This window comes from Panicum virgatum, chromosome 1N (assembly GCF_016808335.1).
Source record: "Panicum virgatum strain AP13 chromosome 1N, P.virgatum_v5, whole genome shotgun sequence".
Classification (NCBI taxonomy): domain Eukaryota; kingdom Viridiplantae; phylum Streptophyta; class Magnoliopsida; order Poales; family Poaceae; genus Panicum; species Panicum virgatum.
In genome coordinates this window covers 17754976-17782103 of record NC_053145.1, presented here as the reverse complement: position 1 = coordinate 17782103, position 27128 = coordinate 17754976, and the positions used below count along the sequence as shown (strand labels likewise).

The 27128-nt window shown below is 46.3% G+C and overlaps 1 long non-coding RNA gene and 1 pseudogene across 1 annotated transcript; one reads left to right on the top strand and one right to left on the bottom strand.

The window, feature by feature from the left end:
• LOC120655394 lies at positions 1–25795 on the top strand (annotated as a pseudogene).
• Positions 12784–13337, bottom strand: LOC120655395. Its single transcript, XR_005667477.1, has 3 exons — positions 13205–13337; positions 13069–13106; positions 12784–12990 (listed from the first exon to the last, which is right to left on the bottom strand). It is a non-coding gene; the product is annotated as an uncharacterized LOC120655395 (long non-coding RNA).
• Positions 25796–27128: the final 1333 nt, after the last annotated feature.

The window sequence follows — 27128 nt, the reverse complement described above, 5'->3', positions numbered from 1 at the left end:
TGTATTAATAGTGGAGAGCTAAGGACTGAAGATTTCTGCCGTCACCAGCGGATTAAATCATTATCTTTGCTCTAAAGTTTTTGACGTCGCTATCTTGCCCAAAGACTCAAAACCGAGCGGCCGGCTGGCGACAAGCGAAAAGTTAGCCCGGGAGCATCTTTCAATGGCGTAGGCGCTCTTGTCTGCAGTCTGCCGTCTGCACCTGAACGGCCATTTCCTCCTCGGTTTCATTATCCGCGTCTTTCGATTTTTATATCCTGGGGAGTGGGGAAGATCAGACCCGATCCGATCTCTATCGAGGCCAACTTTGTCTTCGAGCGTGCAAGATCCTTTGCGGCCATGGCGAGGCCGCACGTCATGGTTGTGCCGTACCCGGGCGCCGGCAACATCAACCCGGCGCTGCAGGTCGCCAAGCTGCTGCACCGCCACGGCGTCTACGTCACCTTCGTCAACACCGAGCACAACCCCGGACGGGCTCTCCGAGGCCGACCGCGGCAAGCAGGACTACGGCCGCGGCCTCGCCGTGTCCACGAGCACGCGCTGCGCGGCGCCGCTCAGGGACCTCATCGCGCTGCTCAACGCCACACCCGGCGTGCCGCCGGTCACCTGCGTGCTGCCCACGATGCTGATGAGCTTCGCGCTGGGCGTGGCGCGGGAGCTCGGGATCCCGACCATGGCGTTCTGGACCGGCAGCGCCGCCGCGCTCATGACGCACATGAGGCTCCGGGAGCTCGAGGAGCGAGGATACGTGCCACTCAAGGGTGAGCATGAGCACGACGCACCCCCCCAAATCTCGCACGCTTTCACTCGGTTCATCTTTATCATTCTTCGATTCGGGCATGCAGATGAGAGCTACTTGACCAACGGCTACCTCGAGAAGACGGTCATCGACTGGATCCCCGGCATGCCGCCGATCCGCCTCGGCGACTTCTCCAGCTTCCTCCGCACCACCGACCCGAACGACTTCGGCCTCCGCTTCAACGAGTCGGAGGCCAACAAATGCGCCAAGGCCGGCGCTCTCATCCTCAACACCTTCGACGGCCTCGAGGCCGACGTCCTCGCCGCTCTCCGAGCCGAGTACCCGCGCATCTACACCGTCGGCCCTCTGGGCTCCCTCCTCCGACAGAACCTCGATAGCGCCGCCGCCGCCGACGACTCGACCGGCCTAAGCCTGTGGAAGCAGGACGCCGAGTGCCTGGCGTGGCTGGACGCGCAGGAGCGGCAGCGCTCCGTCGTCTACGTCAACTTCGGCAGCCACACGGTGCTGACGCCGGAGCAGCTGGCCGAGTTCGCCTGGGGCCTCGCGGCGAGCGGCCACCTGATCCTATGGTGCATCAGGGACAACCTCGTCCGCGGCGGCGGCGGCGGCCCGGCCGTGCTGCCCCCGGACTTCTGGGCTGCAGCGGCGGGGAGGTGCCACGTGACGGCGTGGTGCCCGCAGGAGCAGGTGCTGCGCCACCCGGCCGTGGGCTGCTTCCTGACGCACAGCGGGTGGAACTCGACGTGCGAGGGCGTGGCCGCCGGCGTGCCGATGGTGTGCTGGCCGGGGTTCTCGGACCAGTACACCAACTGCAAGTACGCCTGCGAGGTGTGGGGCGTCGGCGTCCGGCTGGACCCGGAGGTGTGGAGGGAGCAGGTCGCCGCGCACGTCAGGGAGGCCATGGAGAGCGAGGAGATGAGGAGGAGGGCGGCCAAGTGGAAGGAGGAGGCGGAGACGGCCACCAGCCCCGGCGGCTCGTCGTTTGAGAACCTGCTGACCATGGTGAGAGCGCTCAGCGGCACACACGAGAGCTGAAGGATCAGTTGTTGGACTTGGACTGATACACAATGCAAAAGTGTCTGTTTAGTTAGCGTCAATAAAAAAAAGTATTGGATTTTCAGCAATTTTAATCGCCTTAAATAAAATTGGCTTGTTTCTGTCATCCACAAAATATGGTGAAGTTTGGTCGTGATTTATAGAACTGTGCTTCCTGCTCTTCTCAATGGTTTGGTAGGGCTCTTGCCTTTGACTTTCATGCCATATTTTGTATACGCATTTGCCCCCTGACTTTTTTAACCGCTGTATAGTTCCCAAATATGCTTGGAGGAATCCAATGCATCCACATGATGCATCATGGTGGTGAATCCCAGTGCAAAGATTCTAAATTTTGGAGCAAATAACTTACCTTAAATGGAGTATGACATGTGTCACAATTGAACCTGGTTAAGGCAAAGGTAGGCAATTTCCCTATAAATTCTACTCCCTCCATCCAAAAAAAAAAGAAGTCATTCTAGGATTCAAAATTTGTCCCAAAAACAAGTCATCTTATTATATGAGATTTACTCGTTTTAAGGTGATTTAGATCTTGTATTTGCGTAAGTCACCAACATGGACCCTTGGATTCCATCCAAGATCAATCTATGTGTCTTGTTTTATTTTTGTTGTGTTTTATTTTGTTTTTTGTCTTGTTTTTGTGTCTAGTGTTACAAGTGACTTACGAGATTGCAATATCTAAGTCACCTGATGAGGAGACAGATCCTTATTATATTTAGAAAGTGTATTGCATGTAAGAATCAATTAGTGCCAAATATAGATAATAAATAGGGACAATCATAGTCATTTTACCTTCTTATTAATTTATTCTTAAATTCATAGGACGACTTGTTTTTTTAGAACACAGGAAGTAGATTTCAAATAAAACCAAATTTTACAATTCCTCCATTCGAACATCTCAGGGACATGCACCTTGCATAACCCTATATAGAATTATAGATACAGTCACGATAGAAGTGTCTGAAGGATCAGTGGTTTGATTTGAACAAGAGGTGACATGCCCCATATTTCCATATGGATCTTTGCTGCTTTGTCAATTTTTTGCATCTCCTTTTCTCACTTGCAGATGTAAAGAAATATTTACTTGATCGAACACCGTCTATATTTCATTTCTTGCGGGCCTTGTGCGTGCAACACGGATGGAAGAACAAAACCAATCACTATGATACAAACTATTTTCCACAGGTTTATCGCTGCTGGTTGCTTTGAAGACTGGCAGTGATGGTGTACTACTGCCAGTTAAGAAAAAAGTCTAGTTTACACACTCGAACGGTTAGAACTTCGATTTTCAACCTTTAACTACAAAATCAGATAACAAGGACCATTCAACTATCTAAACTAGGGAAGTTTGGTTTTTTAGGTGGTTTCAACGGTGGTTTTTCATTTTATGAAAAATAAAAAAATCATAATTAGATCCAAAATTTTAAAACTAATTCATATTAAATCAGAAAAATATGAAATGGGTACCAAAAGGTTTCTAAAAATGTAAAATATCTATTGGCACTCTACTTATTATTTATTCAGTTTCAATTTTTTATATTCATAGTATTTATTTGCTTATATTTATACATATTAAATAATAATAATTGATGATTATAGGTCAGTTTTCATACTAAGTTGAACGAAGATAAACTTTAACTACATATTTAAAAAATAAAATTCCCGTTTACACCCTCAAATTATAATAAAGTTAGATTTGTATCGTTCGACTACAAAATATAATAACTAGGAAAATTGGCGCGCTACGCTGCGCCGTTCCCAAAAAACGGTGGTTTCTTTGTTGTTTGAATGCTGAACATGTTGAATGAGCCAGGCCAAAGCGAAGCAGGGTATACTGCGAAGATATGATGAGGTAGTACAATTAGCCGCCAATTGGGTGTTATCGATTTATCATATTAGAAGAACATGTATGCAAAGGCAGCAGTATTTCTTTCATATTAGAGTATGGAGTAAAGTACTTTGGTTGACAGAAGAAACACATCAAAACTGAAGCAGCAAGGGAATCAGGGAAAATGGGGAACAAACTACCTTATGGTTGTTTCAAAAAAAAAAGTTACACATGGTTGCCATGCTGAAGAATTTGAGCCTTATCAAAGAAGATGTCTTATCACAGTAGAAATATGTCAAGTCAACAGCCATGTATGTGAATGTTTTATATGTTTGCTGATAAATTACTTTTAGGAGCTAATGTATGTGTATCACATTTACATTTATTATTAAACTAAAAGGTCATCTGAAACCACAATAAAAAAACACAGCAATTTTAAAGAACTTGCAATTTCAACTTTACAAAGACTCAATTGTGCATATTGTTGGTTATTTTGTTAGATAAACTGTCAAGAGTAATTTGAAAAAAAAAGGCTTAAGCTATTTGTATAAGCAGAAACATATGACGCTATACAAATCCAAAAAAAATTTAGTCCTACTTATATTACGTGAACATACAAATTAGAAACTACTGATTAGTGTAGGTAGGGGCAGAAAAGGTAAAAGCGAAGAAATATTAATTGGTGTGTTCAGGACCATGGATGCCGCACTTTGAACATTGATGAAATTAAGCCTAAGAGCAACACCAAACCATTGCTAGATCAGTCCGCTGCTATGGAGCAAGGTCGATGGAAGGGCTTCATATCGGCAATGCATATCCTGATTTCTGATGAATACAATTGCACTGCTGAGGATTCAGAGTTGAACTCTGCCACTCCATGCATACCCAGCCATGTTACTAATCAAATTTTGTGGACAATTTCATGCAGAAAATAGTCAAATATATGATTAGAAGAAAAAATACATTAGATCATGTGGAACTAACAACGCAGCATCAATCTAGCATGAAGAGCGGTAGACATCTGAATGTATTCACTAATGCTACTTTTCTTCAGCGATAAGAGGTTACTTATTTTAACCATCTAACGCTGATTTTTTGAGACGGGCTATGCAAACATAAAAAAGATTACTACCCTCCAAAATCAAATCAGGTCGAGAGAGAGAGAGAGAGAGAGAGAGAGAGACTCAGGCACTCACCCACCATCGCTGTTCTTCGGAGCTGTCCCTTTCATCTTGCTGGCAGTAGAGCTACAAAGTTTGATGTCGGTCCAATCGAGAACTACAAGCAGATGAAGGGTGACGGGGCGGTGAGGAAGCAGTTGGGGCGTTGGGCGGATGAGGGCCGAGGCTGCGACCCGAACTGTTGACGGCTTTTTGATCTCGTCGGAATGGTGCAGTGAGAGAGGGTGTGGCGAGGAACAGTACCAGCAGCGAGAGGGGATGCGTGAAAGGTCGGCAGTGACCCATCGGAGTCGGCGACGACGGCGAGGAAGCCGGAAGGGGAACGACACAGAGGAACAGGCGCTTGCCGATTTTATATTTTATGAGCAGGAACCGACGACACACGCAACGGCCCAAGCCCAGCAGGCTGGATCGGCCGACGGTGGCGGCAAAGGGCCACAGGCCACGGTCTCGACCTGGGCCAAAAATCCAGAGTACCTCTCGTCGCTCCCTTTTCTTCCGCGATAAGGTACACGAGCCGCAGCGCCCGCAGAAGGCGGTGGCGGAAAAAGCAGGGCCCGCGTCGGGCGTCCCTCCCCGCTGGCTCAAGCAAAGCAAGCGACGTGTCGACCCATGAGTGACGGAACGGTCCCAGGAGCGCTACCAGACCTCCACTTCCAGGGTGTATAGAGTATATGTCACACCCTGAAATTTTTGAATTTCAGGATGTGATTAAAATTAAAAATAAAACAACAATTTTCTCAAAATTTTAAAATTTTCTCAACATTTAATTTTCTTCACAGAGAATTTAGTGTAAAAGAAAATAAATATTGGTTGTTTTTCAAATTAAATGATGTTGTTCTTCTGGTGATGCATTCATGTCACATGCATAGTGTTGTTGAGTGTGAAAACCTTTCAAAACGTGTTCTATCATCAAAAATTCTTCCCGGGAATTTTCCGGATTTTTCTGGATTCTTTTCCCATTTTCCCTAGAGCAAACTCTAATTTTTAGAGGCTCTTCCAAATCTTCTCATGAGCTCCAAATATTTTATTTGAGTTCGTTAGGTCCCAATATATTTCTAGGATTTTTCCTAGAATTTTCGGGCCATTTGGAATATTTTTCGGACTTTAAATATGAATTCTAGATTTTTCTAGAATTATTTTAATTTCGAAAATAATTAATTCCGAAATTTTAAATGGGCTAAGTCTATCAAAAGTGCATAAATCCCTAATGGACCTCAAGGGCCCATTCATGTGTTCCCTAATGGGCTAAAGGCACGTAAAGCCCATTAGCATGGGAGGGAGGTTTAGTACCACATTGCTAGTTGATGTGGGATGGCGAGACTTTTCTCTCTATATATTAAACCAACCTCTCATGGCAACTCCACACAAAAATATAGACTACCCATAGGGAGGCTCCTTGTTTGGGAATCCCTAAAATAATCTTTTCCCCAGAATCCCACCATCCTCCGCATCCGTGCATCTCCGGTGAAATCCGACGCCACCCCAGTTCTCAGCTCGTTGTCCTCTTCGTCGTGGTGTCTTCCTTCTCGTGAGTCGTCGCCATTTCGCCGTCGACCCCGTGCCTTCTTCCTCGACTCCGACGATTTCCTTCTTCTCCGGTGAGCAACTTCCTCCGTCTTTTCTTCCCTCTCTCTCTCGCTCTGCTCCGCTCGGTCTTGTTCGCCGTCGCCGCCATCCGCCATGCGCCGCCGCGAGCTCCGCTCCGCCCGCTCTAGCTCTGCGCCGCCGCCAGCCCACCCCAATCCACTCCCGCCGTCCGATTTAGATCCAGCGGCCCAGATCTAATATGACCCGAGTCAACTAAACCAAATACCGTTCAACCGTGGTCATTTTTGCAAATAAACCCCTCTGTTTTTCCAAAATCAACCCTCCGTGCATCGCAGTTCAAAACTATTTCTGTTTTAGTCCAAATCTTTACGGAAAACACCCTGAGCTTTTCCAAAATAGAACCCGCCATCCTTAGTGCGTTGTTTTGCAAGCTAGCCCCTGTATCTTAGGTTAAATCTCGTTTTAGTCCCTAGTTTCTTTAGAGCTAGCCCCTGAAAGTTTAAATCTATTGCAAACAAGTCCCTAGAATCTTGTTTTAGCCATATCTTCTTCGTTTTAGCTCCATTTTTTATCGATTCTTGCGCTCACGTGATCCTTGCAACGTGTGCGATAGCTTTGTGACCTTGTTATCCTCTGTGAGCACAGTTTTCTGTGTCTTGCAAATCTTTCCGCTAGCTCTTAACTCTTTAGTTAATCGCGACTAGATCTCTGAAGCACCGTATATTCTGAAGAATCGCCGTTTTAGTTCCGTTTTCCGCGTTTCTTGCGCTCTCGTAACCATAGCAACGAGCCCTATCCTTTAGTGCGTTCTTTCAAAGCTTTTATCTTGTTTGGTGTATTGTTCTTAGTTGTATCTTTTTGTTTGCTTTGTATGGTTGCTCGTTGATTGCTCCGAGTAGAAGTATCGATGTTCGAAGTTTGAAGGTCAAGTTTTCCATGCAAGCAAGAGCTGAAGAGCAGTAAGAGTAGCTTTTCGTTGGAGAAAGGCAAGTGACCCTAACCATCTTTCTATCTATGCTTTATTCACAAGATGATATGATTTAATTGGAACATGGAGAACCACCCAAGAAAACCGTACAACCACAATACTAATGGGCTCTGGTCTTGGCTAAGTAATTAGATGAACTATATGTTGTGTTGGGGTTGTTCCGCTTGGTGGTTATGAGTTTGTGTTGTGGAGCGGGTGAAGGAACCTGCGTCTTCTGAGGGACCGCACGGCAGGGACCAACACATACATATAGGAATTCTTTGTAAAGGCCTCGTAGCGTCCCTATGCAATCACACCTCGGAAGTGTGGTATTGTGCCTGATCAGCACATATGCGTGGTTGGGTTCAAAGTTCTTCGGAACTTTTACGCGAATTGTGGTGAAAGTGTACAACCTCTGCAGAGTTAAAACTAACCGGTTAACCGTACTCACGGTCAAGAGCGGCTTGGACCCTCACATGATTAATAAACTTAAAGATGGATATAAATCACATTCTGGTTATTTCTTGTGGCCTTGCTGAGTACCAACCATAAGTGTACTCACCCTTGCTTACTGCTGCTCAGAAGGAGAAGGTGTATGAAGTTTTCTGAAGATGATGCTGAGTTCTAGGCATGCACAACCCCCAGTCGATTGCCTGTGAAGTTTGGAGCCTTCGTTTCCATGATAAGCTGTAAACTCTGATAGTCTTTTATTTGTTTTAGTTCTCTTTTTCGTGATACTGTTACTGATTATTCACTTATGATGTCTCTATATGTATGAAACTTGATCCTGGCATACATATAGCTATGCATTCGGTTTTGTCCTTAAAACCGGGTGTGACAGTATAGAGTACTAGTGATTATAGGTGAGTTTCCATACTGAGTTGGATGAATATAAACTTTAGCTTATTCTAAAATTGCAGAGTTCAGCTATATACAAAAGGAAAAGTCCCACTTATACTCTCAATCTATCACACATGTCTGATTCCAACCTTTGACTACAAAATTGGATAACGGAGGCCATCCAACTATATAAACAAGACAAATTTGGCCCTTTTGAATGGTTTCAAATGTAGTTTTGAATTTTTTCAAGAAAATTAAAAAATCATGCTTAGATCTAACAAATAAAAACTAATTCATTTCAAATAAAAAATACAATGGTATTAATATTTATAAAAATGTAACCTATCTATTGGTGCTGCACTAGAATCTTAGTTATTCAAAATAATTGGTATAAGTAGAAGAAAACAAATATGAAAAATATGAAAAATTTGAATTTGAATAACTGAAAAGTAGAGTGCCAATACATAGTTACATTTTTAGAAACATGTTGGCATCCATTTCGTAATTTTCTGATTTAAAATAAGTAACTTATAAATTTTTAATTAAAATTTAATACTAAAGGGGCCAAATTTGCCCCGCTTCAATAGTTGAGTGACCTTCATTATCCAGTTTTGTAGTTCAAGGTTCGAACTTGGACTTTTGTGATAGTTTAAGAGTATAAACTAGATATTGTTATAAGTTGAGGGTATAAATTTTAACTTATTCTAAAATTATAGAGTTCAACTATAGATAAACCTTTCTAGTTCACAACTTTTTATCTGAGATTTTTTACATGTCCAAATATTCGGTATAAATCCTCACACCTATCAAATGACCTCAAAGGAAAACAAGGACAACATCAAAGTTTAAGTGATCGACAAGATCTATAGCTCTGTAGTTGACAACCTTTTATTTACATTGTTTTAACGACTAAATATGTAATATTAAGATTTAAAGAAGTTAGTAAAAAAGAACAACCTTAGTTAGGTTGTCACAAGTGATCGACTATGTAGTTAATATAGAGGTGTTGCACAACCTATAAGGTGTGGGTTCAAATCTTGAATGCACACTTCGCATTTTTCTTGTAAAAATCACATTGGCTGATCATGTGGTAGTAAGTTCCATATAAGATTTTAATACTATTTTTTCCATGGCTATCACCACCCGGTTGATGACTCGAACTGGTTCGTGGCTTGAACCAGGAGTGATGTCCAATTTCCATCACTAGTTCAGAACCAGAAGTAGTAACAAATCCAGTGACCGCTGAACAGGTGGTGATAAATTAAGTTTGTGTAGTGAGCACTGAGTAGTGGAATCAATTTCTTTCCATTGCGTATCTACTGTTTTAGGTCATATACTCAAAATGTTTTTTTGATTTTTAGAATCATCTTAAGGTAATCAGCTTCTGTTAAAAATCAAATATAGCTTTTTAAGAAGAAATTTAATTTTAAATATTAGGTAGATGTGATGCCAGATCCAAACAAAATAATTTGCACTTGATATATTTTTTGAAACAAAATTTGCACTTGATTTAGATTAACTACTAAAACATTTAGAGATTTTTGAAGGGTAAACAAATCACCTATCAACTCAAATAGAGTAAACAAATCATATGAAGGGTAAACAAATCACCTATATACTCAAATAGAGTTTTTAGGTATGTTTTTTATCTACATCAAGGAAAATTTTAAATCTTAAGTAGCTCTTGATTTATAGTGGTTGGCGTTCAATTATGATACGTTTTGAACACTTTCTTAGCAGTGTTTTTTATTAATTCTCATACTAAACTATCAATTGGCATTTGAAATAACCCTATATTTGCATATATCATGTATTTTGGACTATTTTGAAATTAAAAAAATACAACCTAAACATGCAATTTTTGTACCAGCTTGATTTGAACCGGAACTTTGGACTGGACATTGCAAGGAGCCTACACAATGAAGGTCAGCATCAATAGGACCCAAAAAGGAGCCTCCCTATTTGTCTTGAAGAAAAATAGGAGTTGTATCTTTAAAGCCCAAAGCCCAATTAGCATAAGGCGAGGGGCTCCATCCCGGCCTGCTGTCTTTTTTCACGTGGAAAACAAAAAATAGACGGCAGCGACTGTTTTCCCACACACCGGTTTCCCACTCTCGAGAACTAGCTAGGAGGATTCGCTGCCTTTAAATCATCCTCACTAGCTGGGACTACGAACAAGCAGCAGCGGCAGCTATCACTGACTTAGTTTGGGCAGCAGTCTATCATTAGGCGGGCCAAACCAGGGTAATGGAGCTACTTTTTTTTCCATCAATGTTTTTAGGCTAGTCTCAGTGGGAATTTCATGAGCACAGTTACCTAGACTAGGAACTAGATAATTGTGCCAGATGAGTTTCATGGTGATAAAACTCTCCTCACATCCCATGAAACTCTATCATTCTCTCTCCTTACCATGTCAGCAAAGTTGATGATATATACTTAATGCTATGAAATCCTTCGTGAAACTTTCATTGAGACTGACCTTATATATGCTAAGGGCTGCTCATCTATTATGTCCAAAACATACTCATCATTTCCAAATACTAAATTGAACATTTCATTAGTTTTAGTTCAACAATTTAGATGAACTGGATCAACATTTTATGTAGAAATATTGAATCAGTATGTCCAAATACCAAAATGTTGAACTAGTATATGAAAATGTTGAATTATGAAAATAAAATTTTAAATAACATATTGGATGTCATCTTGTTGCGTTAATTGCAATGAATATTATAGTTCAATCGGATTTCCAATTGGATTCATTGTTTAAGGGGGCATACCATTTGAAGTTTGAAATTCCTTAAGCATCACATCCACTTCCACCTATCATGTTGTGACACGTGTCTTCTAGGCACTAATACCTAGCCGCTTTCTTGCGCTTCATGTTGCTCCACCTGCAAGCGTGGTCCGCTTTTTGGTGGTTGACTAGTTAAATACCCGTGCGTTGCTACGGGAATAAAAAATTAAATATAAACAGATGTAAATCAGCCAAGAATAACAATATTCATCAAATCAGCCAAGAATAACAATATTCATCATATGTCGTTGTTCTAAAAAGTATTGAGATAAATTAAACTTGTCCGTACACCATTGTCACCAAGGTCAACTATATACACATTCAAATGTACGATAAATTCTATTTTACGAGTACTTTGCACAAAACACACACTATATTTTTCCAAGATAAGCAAACGTAGAATGCACATGTTTATAATGGAACATGTAATCTATGGAGATATTGTTTAGTATTCTAATAGGAATCTAAATACACATTACTTTTTCATGACGGTAGACAGTTATAATCCTGATGAAAGGATGTAACAGAAAACACATGGCTTGCTGCTATTGCCCCTGAGCTTTATGCTGCTACCTGCTTCAGCACTGCAACCAATCAGCACTAATGGCACCCTTGCTGCAAAGCCTTGTCGTGTAGCTTATAAGAAGGATATCCCCTATCTGAAAAGAAGAGCACAACAGAGAGAAGGAAAATTTGTTACTCGCAAGCATGGGAAGCCATATAAGTGAACTGAAGCAAGGATTTGGAGCACGGATGTATTTTTTTCGGATTCTAGATTTGGAGCAAGCGGTTGTTTGTCACAGTTTCAAGCATACTGTTGTAGCCGTATTAAAAGAAAATGTGGTCTGATTATAGCTGGAAAAGAAGAAAGGCATGGGTTGGACCTGAACAAAAGTAATTTAGCGAACAACAGTGTTTGGAAGAACAAATCTCGATCCGCATGACCTTCTCAATTTGTTGTGCAAGCTCATGGGTTAGATCAACAACCAATACCTGGCATGCAACCAATCCATAATCAAGGTGCTACAAAATTTCAGAACAGAACCGTTAGTATATAATTCCTGTATGCTTGATGTGACAAAAAAAATACCTGGAATTTAATAGATATTTTGTTTTTTTCCCTTTGACTTACCTGTTGCTTCCTTGGTTGTGTTTTCCCACCCCTTGGTAGGATGTAATTATTTGGAATATTGGCTGTTTCCTGCTTAAAGAAAGGAGGCAGAGGTCATTAGAACGGCAGTAAACAATAGAGTTCAAATGTATGTATTTTTGACTGAATTACTATGTAATACCATATGAGAGAGTGTGAGAGAGATAGACAGAGAGAAGCGCCCGTCGAAATATTTTTGCAACAAGCTCAAATTCCTAACTTAACGCAAATTATTGTGGTGAACAGAACTATTCGAATTCGCAACTGCTCATTTGATGGCCTATTATTCTTTAAAATCCAATTAACTTAGTTTGTGAATATATGCAGGCACTGTTGAATCAACAATAGGACTACACGATGCACATTGTAGTTGCTCTTGCATGACTCAAAAATGAAGAAGCATCTCAAAGATAAGTTCTTTACCTGTCCATTAATAGAATACTCTTCTTTCCAGCCTTCTTTGTTACCTGATTGAATGTACCTGAATACAAACAAGGGATGTTAGTACAGTTTAGGGTACTGGAAGCAGCAGTATTAAAAGAGAAAATGAAAATAGCAGTATTAATGTACCTTAGCTGTCACTTTTTTGCTGTGCGGGCGACCCGGATCTGCTGCAGTTGAGAAGGATCCAGACGCCGGCCTATTGTAAGTCACGATAAAACGCTATAGTAACGATAGTAATGGGGTCTTTGAGAAAAAGAAGAAACTAAGCATACCTTAACAATTAATATTGATGCAGAAATAGGATCTCTAACCCCCAAAACAGTGCAGACGAGTGAGTTGTCAGAGCCTGCAGGAATTATTCCAACTGGATTCGATACAGCTTCTGTTCTATCACTTCTGAGCAGAAGACCATTGAGCACCTGTAGAGCTATAAATGATGAGGTAGCAAATAAGATAATTATTACTAACCAACTACAATATGAACACCAAGGTCGAACCTCGTTTACAATTCCATCGCCACCCACACACACAACTCCTGCAAAAAAATATTCAAGATATCATTAGAACAGTTAAGATGGTTGCCTGTACCTTAGAACAAGATAAATACCATATCTATATGTTTAATATTCATACCATTAGGACATGTGCTGAAATCAGAAGTAGATATAAGAGATTTTGCATGCCCAGCATGAGTAGTTTTAACTACTTCCATCTGAAAGCCTGCAAGATGCATCAAGTTTATCACTCAATTAGTAGTAGCTAAAATTATTAGCAAAAATATGTATCAGTAAAGCATAACGATATGCACAGAGTTTAACGCAAGCTAGTATATTAAACGTGGCATAGAAAATAAGCTTTTATAAAGACAACATTTTAGGTTCCTTCTCAAGAGGCAATGATGCCACACACAGCAATTGAAACTGGCTAGTGCTCTTTTTTCATCTAAAACAGTAAGTTGCTACTGTAATACCAGAGGATGGAGAAGAGATCATTATTCCAGTTGCTTACTAACAGAGTCATAGATGGATGAAGATATTAGAATTCATAGATCTGATCTCATATATTTTCAATTACACCAAGAAACAGAAGATCTGTATGATCTTTCAGTTTACACATGTACAAATCGAAATCACACAAATTATCCAACAAGCCTGCATTCAAAACATGAAAAAGCATATCCATCAATGTTCAAAAAGGCGGAATTCCGCGGCCGCCTAAGCGCGCTTACGCGCTGGGCGGAGGGGTCCCGCTTGGCCTAGGGGGTAGGCGGTCCCCTAGGCGCCCCATGGTGGCGGCAGAGGTCAGGATGGGCGGCGCCGGAGGAGGAGGTTGGGGCAGGTGCGTAGTGGAGGAGGCCTGCGGTGGCCGCGGCAGAGGAGGCAGGGATGTCGCGCGGCGGCAGAGGAGGTAGGGGATGGGCGCCGCGGCGGAAGAGGAGGCAGGGGACGGGCGCCGCGGCGGAAGAGGAGGTTGGGGCAGGTGCTCGGAGGAGGAGGAGGAGGAGGAGGTAGGGGAAGAGGATTCGGCGGTGGCAGAGGCAGGGGCGGCGGGGCAGAGGAGGCAGGGGCGAGCGGAGAGGACGACGGGGAGGCGTCGTCGCATCGAAGTGAGGAGGCATTGGGTCACGGGTGGAAAGATAAGGTGGGGGAGGTGGGCTGGTGGGCTATTTGGGCTGCCTTGGGTCTTTCTTTTCCATTCAAGGCCCACTAGTTTCTTATTTTTTCTTTTCTTTTTAGAGTATATGGTGAAGTATACGTATTATATTGTACCGCCTAGAAAAACGCCTTGAAACGCCTAATCCCGCTTAATCCCGCCTAAGCTCTAGGCGGTGGGTCACCGCCTAGATACCGCCTAGCGCTTTTTTGAACATTGATATCCATAGCTATGCAATTTTAGGATAGAAGAGGGCATTCAGTAATAAAAACATAAGAAAAATAGTTGAACCTTGCTACTCAAATCACCCGTTGTTTATACATTTGCAACATTGAGAAAATTGGTTGGACGAAAACACAAACACCCGGTGTGCATAGTATGAATCTGGTGCAGATAGAAAAATTGAAGTACTGGATGGTGCAGATGGCCTTGGCGCCCCCGGACACATCCAAGTATGCCACGCCGGCTACCTTAACTGTCGCTTTTTTGCTGCGTGGGCGACCACGATCTGCTGCAGTTGAGAAGGATCCAGACGCCGGCCTGGGGCAGGACGATGGGCAATGCTGGGGTCGGAGAGCGGATGCTGCTGGCAACATTCGAAATCACTGTAGGTTGTCAGGCGGGCCGACGATGGTGTCCTGCCACTCGAAGACGTTGCTATCATCCACCAGCCCGGCAGAGAACCCATCCACGAGGTTCTTTGCGAGATCTGCGACAATCAACCAACAAGGCGCAAGAGATCAAGAGCCGATCGCGGCGAATGGCGACAAAGGAGGAGAGAATAGGGAGGCGTTCGGATTCGTACCCTTGAGCTGCTTCCTGAGCAGAAGGCTCGCCTGGCTAGCAATGCTTGACTGGCGGCGCGGAGGAGAGGAGGCCGGGGGGAAAGGGAGGCGCGGCGGGGGACGTCGGAGCGGCGGCGTCGGGGAGCGCGAGAGCTAGGCGATAGCAGCGCGAGGGGGGGGGGGGGGGGGGGGGAGCGGTGGCGGCAAGAGAGAGGGTGATGCGAAAGAGCCGGCGCGACCGCGCGAGGGCAGGGTTTAGGGATGTGGCAGCGAAGAATGGGGGTTGGCAGAGGCGAGAGCGCCGGCGTGAGGGATGCGGTGGGCGCGCAATGATCACGGGCCATGATGGATGGATTTTGAATTCGAATTGATCGGCGCGCGATAGACGGACGTGCTGCATTTGATCGTCTGGTCGCTTGATCAGACGCGCGATACTCCGTGTTGGCTGAACCAAAGCGCTGGTCGCACCAAGCCGGCGTCCCTTTTAGACAATTTTTAGGAGTAGAGAAGAGATACAGTAGTGCACGAATCTCAAACACTCAAATCTTAAGATGGATATGGAATCCACCCAAAAAAGGGTGGGCTGATCAGCCCACAGCCCATAGGCCGATTGATTGGTTTGGCCCATTTAGCAATACAAATACATCCACATTTGATGAACCTTTATTCCAGAAAATCTAGGGGACATTGGACAAGGAACTTTGACGTTGCAAGCACACAAAGGAAGATAAGCAACCACATTTGATGATTTGGACAATTAATTTGGTGGTAAAATCAAAGGAAACTCATGATTGAAATGTCCAAGTATCGCAGGTGCAGAAAATATTATACAGTCCATACCTCCCACGTCGGAAGTCTGATTGGGGATATATTTAGTGTCCAAACCGACTATCCTGAAAAGATTTAACCTCTAGGCTGATCCGTCCGGCCCTAATCGAGGTGTCTTTCATCCCACAACACCTTAAGACTATAAATACCCATTCCACGGCCAGGTATAATTATTTATCCAATCAATCGACTAGAAACTAATGGATACACAACATAGGGAGCTGAGGGCCGCTGCAAGCACTACTAAACAATGACTCATCTCAAATGTCTCATCAACGCCGGTTCAAATCAACTGACAGTGATTGTCGGCATCATCGCCCGTTCGTATTATAATCCAGCGGTGACATGTTCGACGTCGCAGTGGTGGTGGCGACGGCCCAGCACTTGGGGCAGCATGCAGTGGCGTTGTTGAGGATCGCAACCTCCGCAAGGAGAGGTACCCAAAGGTTGAGGGTTCGCACATGATTGCGGTTAACCTGCACAAGAAACCTCTGAAGGTTGCCTTATGACGTAACAACCATGTTACATAACACATCTTGATACAGGATGGACAGCTCCGGGCTTCTGTTAACCTTCGAAGGGGACTTTCGAGGATCCGGGCAAGCCAATGTGCTGCGGGAAGCTTTGCAAGGAGATTGAAGGTGGGCAGTGCGAAGGAGGATCAGCACTGGAGGTCTCCCCAACCTCCGGAGTCACTAGGATGGCGTGGCGCTGTGGGACCAAACACGTGAAGACTGCGGGTCATGGTAGATTGCATGCCGTAAACGTCACTCGGCTGTTAGACTCACACTTGCAGCGTGAGTCAAGTAAAAGACCGTGAGGTCCTTCGCGGTGATGTAATCTGAGATCTAGGGATATAAATGCCCTCCAATTTTTCTACTGTGATAACTTTTTGATCATCGGTGAAATATACTCTATTTTCTCCTGAAGGTCTTGAAGCTCTTATTTTTTCTTTACTTTCTGTTCGGGTAAAATCAGATAAGGACCCAACAAGCGTGCAGGAGCAATGCCGATGAATTTTTTTCTTTCTTCAACGGGCAACACCATCGGTTCTGGACCTGGCGCTGATGCCTCGCCCTATCACCGCCGACGCTAATCCAACGGATGGCCGAACCAGTGATGATGCTGTTTTCGAGCCGATGTTGATGGGGTTCTATGTACTTGGTACTAGTGTCTTCAAAGTTATCTAGGAGATGATTTAGGCTAAACCTTAGCCACCAAGGTTGTGTTTGCGAGGCGAAGCCATTGTGGAGTTCAAGAGCCACGCCTTGTCTTGATCAAGGCTTACGTAGATATCAATCCTAATGCTTTATGATTCTTTGCTTTTGATCTACTACGACTAATGTTTATTCATTTGTCTAGCTAGCATATATTATTAGTAGTGGTAGATGCATCGTGGTGATTATTATCTCTGTGCATTCTGGGCCGATAGTTATGTGGACCTTAGTTTTGTGGGCCTTGTTGTCTGCAACCACGATGACATGATTCTTTTTTTTAACTTTTTTAATACAACAACAACAACATAGCCTTTTTTTAACTTTTTTAATATTATTTTAAAAATAATCCGGGTCAAAAGTTATTTATACGGGGTAGCCAGTTTGATCTCGCCATGCTGAGTGGCGTGATAAGAGTGCCACCCTAGCCGGTTGAGACAGCGCGGCGCCAGCAGGCCGCCTACGAGCGGCACCCTTATCGCGTCACATGCAGTGGTGCGATAGAGAAGGCCTGCCGCATCGTTCTGTATGGTACGAGAAAAGCTCTCCAGATATGGCTCTGCCGCGCCATCAGTAGTGGCACGACCGAACCTGCAAGTCACATTGCCTAGAGTACAGAAGACATTCAACTATCCTAATCAAAAGAGTGCCATATGTTTCAAAACAGCAATAAGGCCTCCCTGGCTACAGATATTCAGAGCGCACATATTAGGGACATAAACAACAGACTATATAAATTGAAAATAAGCTAAACAATGTACATGCAGTGGTACATGTGCCTGTGTTTCCTGCTTGCTGCGTTCTGCCTCCTGCTTTTGCTAGAACAATACATAGCATGCTCAACTGACAATTATAGATGTTTAATTTACAAGGAGACTATAAGCTTGAGAATTGTGGTTCTAAAATTCAAGCATAAATCTGCATGTTTGAGAATTACACACACTCTAGTAGTGGCTCAATGACAATCGCTCAAGAAAGCATAGAAATAAACATCCACACAAGCTAGTTGAGTTCTCAAATTCAACCACACACAAAGAATCCACACCAGCTACACATCCACGCTAAGCTAGAGTCTAGGGTACTAGATTACACTAAGCTAAACATTCACACAAGCTAAAATCATCCAGGCAACTCACCACTACAGACTTTTCTTTCTGCTTTTACCCAAGTTACTGCTCTAAAATAGTAGCAAGAGCAGTCTTTAAGACATTCAAGATCCTGAAGTACAAGCAAAAGCTTGTCTGAGTCATTTGTTTTCTTTTTTCTTTACTATTTCTTTATGAATTAGAGTGGGGGACGAGCCTGCTGATCTTACCGATTCATTGGTTGATTGGGAATCTAATTCTACAGAGAAAGTGTGGTTCTTTGCAAACTGCTTTGATAATTTCATTACCTTCATGAGCAAGATCGCGCCCTTCGTTACGAGCTTGTACACATGTTTCTAAAGCCACACGATTAGCGCATGTAGCACATGTACCGATGCAGAGGATCCCCTCTAACAGCCACCACATTCTTCCAACACTATGCAACTGTCGGCCTTGATTCGTCGTCCTCGTGTGGCCACGCCTACAAAATCAAGATATCATGAGTTTGAAAGCCGAATTATTTTCAACTAAGCACAGTTAAAATAGGTGGTCGTCAAGTACCTCTAGTGCGCCACGGTAAGGCCAACCCATTGGGTACCTCTCTCAAATCCAAATCTGAAGGAGATATGCACACCCACCTAGGTTTGCATGCATCACAAAGCTACCGGTACATCCAACCAAGCGTCACTGACCCAAAACTATATGTGCCAATGATCTCCCGCCGTTGATCAAGGATTGGCAGGATCATCCATGATACAGTGTTTCCACTTCCATAGGGGCAAAAAAATCCACCAAAGAGGTGCCATAACCAAACATAGGCATGCCTCTCTACCACCGTTAGCTCTGCTCCTGCAGGACAATGGTTGAAGTGCTGCCTCAACCAACCCGAGCTTACCCTGGACGACAATGGTTGAAGTGCTGCCTCAACCAACCCGAGCTTACCCTGGACGTCTTCCTGTCCTTCACCCCATCTGATGGTGTAGGAGGCCTCACCCTAATAAGAGCCTCCACCATGTCCTTCCACCCATCTGTTTGAATGATGGCCGTTACTGCATTTCCTTCCAAGGGCAAGCCAAGAATCATAGCCATATCTTGCATGGTGATGGTGGCCTCTCCACACGGCAAATGGAAGGAATGTGTCTCCGGCCTCCACCGATCGATGAGAGCGGTCAAAAGAGCCACATCCATCGCCGGGAGGTCGGCACAAACAACTCGAGCAAGCGGCAGCAACCCGGCCGACGAAGGAAGGTCGCATATCGCTCATCCCGCCTCAATGGTGAGTGAGAATGCAGCCTCAGCGGCTGCAACACCTGAAATGGAAACAAATGTGCATTAGTAGCTAGACATAGAAGAGTAAAAGCAATATAAGAATTATATACAAGGAACCCATTAAAGGAAATAAAACATGTTATTTGCTTACCTCTAATCTATCAACTAGGACGTGCATGCGGTGCTTGGAGTCGTAGAGAGTCTCCAGCAGGGGAACATTGGGTGTTCCATTGGGTGTTCCATCCTGCAAAATAATGAATGAAATTTTAATTAGTATAAAAAAATAAGTAAAGACAATAATAAGTCAACGTAAGGGCAACATAAAAGAATCAATGTAGACAGTCAATTTATACTTGTTGTCATTTGTGAATCATTAAAGCCAAAAATCATACAAGGTAACCAAAAACATAGATAGTGCCTTACTGCATGCTAAATTTACTTTACAATATTGCTATTGTGCAAACTTCAATATAACTATTTAACCGGAGCAATGCACGGGCATTTTTCTACTCCCTTAACAGTATCAATAGCTAACAAAATCGAACCATGCAACAACTTTAACGGATAGAGAATGGCCTGCATATTTCCTAAGCCTCATATCAAGCACTACATTAATCTAGTTCATCATATCCCACAATCTCTATCAAACCTTGAAGACCATTAACCTCTAATGCCAACGAAATTAAGCGCTAAAACATAGAAAAGAGTAGGGGATTACATTCGTTCCCAGGGTGGTGCCCCACTTTTCCGACCCAAAGTTGCCAGATTTTTCTTTTTTTTTGGGGGGGGGGGGGGGGAGCAGAGTCCGCTCGGGCTCGGGAGGAAGAAAGGAGGGAAGGGGAGAAAGAGGGTTAGGCGCAGGGCACAATTAGGCCCTTGTCGCGCCATCCGAGCTGGTGCGACAAGTCTGTCGCGCCACTGCATTTGGTGCGACAAGGGTGCCGTGTTGGCAGTCCGCTGGCGTCGCAATGTCTCGGCCGGCCAACGTGGCACCCCTATTGCGCCGCGCAGCGCGACAGAGGAGGTCTATCACGCCACTCAGCCTGTTGTGACCAGACGGGCTACCCGGTGTAAATAACTTTTGGCCCGTATTATAATATTAAAAAGATTAAAAATAAAAATATTTCGGGCGATACGATGCGACGCTCTGGCGCACAACTCGCACGCATTTGAGCCTCGAGGATGAGGCTTTTGCCATGGTAAAAAAAATCGTTGTATTAGAGGCAAAAACATGGCACAATATATACTAGTAGCAACTTCTATTGCCACGAAAAATATGTGTGGCAATAATTCTCGTTGTAATAAAGTATACTTCGTGGTCATATAATGTGAGGTTGCGACCAAGTATATTCTGTGGTACAAAGTGAGGTCACAATAAAATATTGCAACATATTCTAAAAACTTATCACAACTTATTTAAATCGTTACAATATCATTGCGATGACGCCCAATAATGTAATTTTGGGTTGCAACATATGTGGATCTGTCCCAACGGATCTTCTTATATTGCAACTTTTAGATAACCTATTGCAACATAAGTGGCATAATATTGCAACGCTTAAAATTCATGGAAATATAATTGATATGTTGCCATGAGGTTAACTATACCTACTAGTGAAATGTAAATAACCTGCTATGATATCTTGAGCGGCAAAAGCGTAGATTTCTTGTAGTGAGGAACACAACAACTCAATGCTCCTACTCCATAGGCTGAGGCCACTTAGGGCACAGAGGGAAGATGGAGGAATTATGAATACACACTGGTAGAAAATAAGTCAAAAGTCTACCCCAAAAGTATCAGTATGAATGTGACTCAGTACTAATACACTAATACAAAAACTAATTAATAGCAACATTTTTTTGGAGCTCTTAGGCGGGCACAAAAAATAACCGCCTCTGTTAATGCCCATCATTAACAAAGGCGGTCATTTCCTATTAACTGAGACGGTTACAGAAACCGCCTCGTAAAATCTATTAACACAGGCGATCACCTTTAACGTGACCGCCTGTGTTAATACCACTATTTTTACTGGCGGACACATTATAGAAAACCGCCTCAGTTAATGGGTCGAATCCAATAAAGCCCATATACCCGAGCCAATCCCTAACTCAATCTCTCTCTCCCTCAAATCTCTCTCTCTCCCTCCCATGTCCTATCAGATCCAAGCCGCCACCCGGCTCATCTCAGGCGCTCCTCCCTCCGCTCCTCTCAGGCGCCCTCCCTCCACTCCTCACAGGCTGTCGGCCCTTGCTCCGCTCAAACTTAGGCTGGACAGGATGGCCGCGGCGGCTGGCAGACGCGGCCATGGAGCGCAGCTGGCGAATGCGAGAATTGAGCGCGACGGCCATGGAGCGCGGCTGGCGGACGCGTCCACAGAGCGCGCCAGCCGGTTCGCAGACGCGGCCATGGAGCAGCGGCCTCGGCGGGCGGACCCGGCCATGGATCAGCGGCAAGACTTTTACCGGCAAGAGAGTCTTAATTAGGTACCGGTTGATTTAGCCGGTACTGAAGGCAAGACTTTTAGTCTCGGCTTCGTAGTACCAGTTTCAAGAACCGGTACCTAAGGCCCTTAACAACTGGTGCTCATGGGTTTTTTTTTCTAGCAGTGACATATAGATGGGTAGCACGGAGGGGGTGGGTGGGGACCGCATAGTAGTTTTGGTTCTCAGCCATAGTCAGCCAAGACAAGTTTTGGCGTGTATAAGGAATTCGGCTGGTGTTTGGTTCTTGGCTAATGTTGCGCTAACCCACAGCAATTTGGGTGCAACCAGCAACGGTAAAGGCGAATGCATGCTCATGCTCCGTTGAGCAAATTAATGCCCCCATTTGGTCGAGCTGCCAGCCAATATGCAGGTGAGGTGTCATGCTCCCGTTGGTCGCACGTGGTTCCAAACTTTTGGATTATCAAACTTGAAAATGCTTATATCTAAGGTAAAGTTCGTTTTCTAACCCTAAACTATCACAAATTCACAATCATCTGATTTTGATCCTTCCTCTATGAAACCAAACAATCTACACTTCCAACTCATAAAACCGTGCAAATCACCCCAAGATGAAAGCGTGTAGATCTAATTTCAAATATTTTGACTCTCCAAAAAAATTGAAATAACTTATAATTTGGAATGGAGGAAGTATGTAATTTAGGGTTCAAAAAGCCTAGTTCTGCGGTGCTCGTTAAGAGCGCTTGATCATGACTCATGAGAAGTAAACAGATACACATTTGAGCATCAACTACAACAAAAATTTGCTCCAGTGAGTAGTTTTCAACTGACAGACTGGATATATGTTTGAATTAATATTATGTATCAATATCGGCTGATTGGTTCGTATTACTATCAGGGTCTACATCATATATATAGTCAGTTGTATAAAAGTGTCGATATCGACTGATATCGCTACATCGGCCCTTTGGCCGATCGGCTCTTTGATCTTTAGTTTATCTATCTTAAGGATCAAACTAACTGGCATGCCTCGATCCTCTAGAAGCTATTTAAGCAGATCTTCCACTCCAGTGTGTTGCACGCGAGGTCGACTTTTTGCGGCAATAGCTACAATGCTTCGTTTTGTGCAAAATAAGTGAAACCGCAATAACCCCTCCCAAATCGGCTAAATGAAGAAGGCGAACATTCCACATGAATAGAGGGAAGAAGAAACAACAGTGGACGCTGTCAGATGAACATCCATCCAGTAAGAAATTACTTAATTTTTGCCAGGATTATAGCATCACCCATGCTTAATTAATTTAGTTATCGACATCATGCCCATCAAAAAAAAAATTATTGATATCATGGTCACACGGATTACTATAGTTCAATTCTAAAAAAAAGGATTACTATAGTTCAGGGTGCAGAGTGCAAAGAAACATTGTGAATTTGTGACATCTGGGGTCACTTTTCAGGCTTTGGGGTTTTGGGGTGGGGTGAGCCGCCCAACGCTGTGACCAAGCTCAGAAGGTTCTCATACGACGACCCGCCGGGGCAGCTGGCCGCCAACGCCTCCGCCTTCCACCTCGCCGCGCTGGCCTTTATCTTCCCGGCCGCTCTCCATGGCCTCCCTGACGCGCGCCGCGACCTGCTCCGCGCCTTCCACCTCGCAGGCGTACTTCCAGTTGATGTACTGGTCCGCGAACCCCGGCCAGCACACAATCGGCACGCCGGCGGCGAGGCTCTCGCACGTCGAGTTCCACCCTTTGTACGTCAGGAAGCAGCCCACGGCTGGGTGGAGCAGGACCTGCTCCTGCGGGCACCACGCCGTCACGCGGCAGCGCCCCGCCGTCTCGGCCACGAACGCCGGGGGCAGGCCGCCGCCGCGGACGGCGTCGTCCCTGATGGACCAGAGGAACGGGCGGCCGCTCGCCGCGAGGCCCCACGCGAACTCGGCCATCTGCTTCGGCGTCATCACCGTGTGGCCGCCGAAGTTGACGTACACGACGGAGCGCGGCTCCTGCGTGTCCAGCCACGCGAGGCACTACGCGTCCTGCTTCCACAGGCTCAGGCCGGTCGAGTCGGTGAAGTTGCTGTCAGCCCAGGGGTCGGACGGTGTAGACGCGGGCGTACTCGGAGCGGAGCGCGGCGAGGACGTCGGCGTCGAGCTCCTCGAAGGTGTTGAGGATGAGGGCGCCGGCCTTGGTGCAGTTGCCGACCTCGGACTCGCAGAATCCGAGGCCAAAGTCATCCGGGTCGGTGGTGCGGACGAAGCTCGAGATGTCGCCGAGGCTGATCAGCGGCACGCCGGGGATCCAGTCGATGATCGTCTTGTCCAGGTATCCGTTCGTCATGGTTGTGCCGTACCCGGGCGCCGGCAACATCAACCCGGCGCTGCAGGTCGCCAAGCTGCTGCACCGCCACGGCGTCTACGTCACCTTCGTCAACACCGAGCACAACCACCGGCGCGTGCAGGCCACGGAGGGCGCCGGCGCCGTGCGGGGCCGCGAGGGGTTCCGCTTCGAGGCCATCCCGGACGGGCTCTCCGAGGCCGACCGCGGCAAGCAGGACTACGGCCGCGGCCTCGCCGTGTCCACGAGCACGCGCTGCGCGGCGCCGCTCAGGGACCTCATCGCGCTGCTCAACGCCACGCCCGGCGTGCCGCCGGTCACCTGCGTGCTGCCCACGATGCTGATGAGCTTCGCGCTGGGCGTGGCGCGGGAGCTCGGGATCCCGACCATGGCGTTCTGGACCGGAAGCGCCGCCGCGCTCATGACGCACATGAGGCTCCGGGAGCTCGAGGAGCGAGGATACGTGCCACTCAAGGGTGAGCATGAGCACGACGCACCCCCCAAATCTCGCGCTTTCACTCGGTTCATCTTTATCATTCTTCGATTCGGGCATGCAGATGAGAGCTACTTGACCAACGGCTACCTCGAGAAGACGGTCATCGACTGGATCCCCGGCATGCCGCCGATCCGCCTCGGCGACTTCTCCAGCTTCCTCCGCACCACCGACCCGAACGACTTCGGCCTCCGCTTCAACGAGTCGGAGGCCAACAAATGCGCCAAGGCCGGCGCTCTCATCCTCAACACCTTCGACGGCCTCGAGGCCGATGTCCTCGCCGCTCTCCGAGCCGAGTACCCGCGCATCTACACCGTCGGCCCTCTGGGCTCCCTCCTCCGACAGAACCTCGACAGCGCCGCCGCCGCCGCCGACTCGACCGGCCTAAGTCTGTGGAAGCAGGAGTGCAGGACGCCGAGTGCCTGGCGTGGTTGGACGCGCAGGAGCGGCAGCGCTCCGTCGTCTACGTCAACTTCGGCAGCCACACGGTGCTGACGCCGGAGCAGCTGGCCGAGTTCGCGTGGGGCCTCGCGGCGAGCGGCCACCTTATCCTGTGGTGCATCAGGGACAACCTCGTCCGCGGCGGCGGCGGCGGCCCGGGCGTGTTGCCGCCGGAGTTCACAGCTGCGGCGGCGGGGAGGTGCCACGTGACGGCGTGGTGCCCGCAGGAGCAGGTGCTGCGCCACCCGGCCGTGGGCTGCTTCCTGACGCACAGCGGGTGGAACTCGACGTGCGAGGGCGTGGCGGCCGGCGTGCCGATGGTGTCCTGGCCGGGGTTCTCGGACCAGTACACCAACTGCAAGTACGCCTGCGAGGTGTGGGGCGTCGGCGTCCGGCTGGACCCGGAGGTCAGGAGGGAGCAGGTCGCCGAGCACGTCAGGGAGGCCATGGCGAGCGAGGAGATAAAGGCCAGCGCGGCGAGGTGGAAGGCGGGGGCGTCGGCGGCCAGCTGCTCCGGCGGGTCGTCGTACGAAAACCTGCTGAGATTGGTCATAGCTTTGGGCGGCTCACCCAACGTCTAACCCAGAGATCGCAAATTCAGAGTGTTTCTGTTGGAATAGTTGGACTAGGATCATTTATTTGAATGATAAATTAATAGTTGAAAGATCCACTGGGGAGATATGAAGTGGCTACCATATGGATAATCGAGGAAAGTAATGGCTAGATTGTAATTGGTGATTAAAATAGAGAATTGATGATTGATTAATGATGTGAATTGATGGCCATCGTTGTGTCCAAGTTCACCACTCTTCCTCTCCGATCACATTTACAAGGAGCCAAGCCTCTCATTCTCACACACCTTAACACTTTGGTATTCCTATCTAGTAGACCTCTCACTTCTCCCTCTATTTTTTGCTATTGGCATCTCCATCGCGGCACGCTGAAGATACTGCACGGGAGAGCGAGCAATCAAGTTTTTAGGAAGCGTCTTCACGAGATTGCTTGCTTCCTTCCTTCCTGTATGACTACTTCCTGGTGGCCACAGCTACTTCGTACATCCCAGTAGCTTGGTAGACTATTTCGTCCTTAAACAGTGCGACTACTTGGTGGCCACAACTACTTCGTCTACATTCCAGTGGCCTTAACAATGACTTCGTCCTTAAGCCATACGGTCGTAACAATGCTCCCCAAGTGAACATCAAGATCATCTCGACTACTTCCTGACGGCCATGTGCATTGCATCGACGGTAGTTCAGCTACATCAAACGGTCCTGGCGAAAAGGCCTGGGAATGACGCAACTGGTATGTCCACCTTGCGGTACATTATAAACATAGATGGCGAAAAGGCCCAAGGCCTGACAGCCTGGCATGAGTCCCGAGTTTTTGGCACCGCCCAAGCACGATACGACCCGATGGTTATCGTGCCAGGGACAACATGGCCCGTTATGGTGTGTCATGCTTGGGCCGCCAGTGCAACACAACGGGGCGGCATGGTACAACCCAATATTTAAGATTGGCTTGTTAACGGCCCACATAATTCTTCAATCTCACTGGCCCACCAAATATCATCTCTCAAAACCTTAACTCCTACACACTACACACCTCATCTCTCTCTCTCCTTGTCTTCTTGGTCGATTCCCCACCGCCTCCGCCGCCGTCAGTGCCACAGCTACGAGCGGCGATGGTCGCCACCCTGCTCACTGGCCCGGTTCTGCGCACATGCGGCGGTGGTCGGTGGGCGGCAGGACAGCACGTGCACAATGGAACCCCTGCTTTTCGGGCCAGCCTGGCAAGAAAATGGGCTCGTGAGCTTGCTTGGGCTGGGATGATGGCACAATGTGTGGCACGGCATGGCCTGTTTGCCTGGTTGTGCTGGGTCTAGCCCAATTAGTTCATGCCCAGGCCGGGCCGGGGGCAGATATAATTACAAGTCATCTCTGGTTTATTTCTTGTTCGTGTTACTTAGCAAAATTAACATGAACACAGGCGCATGCTTGTCATCACAAGATCGTAT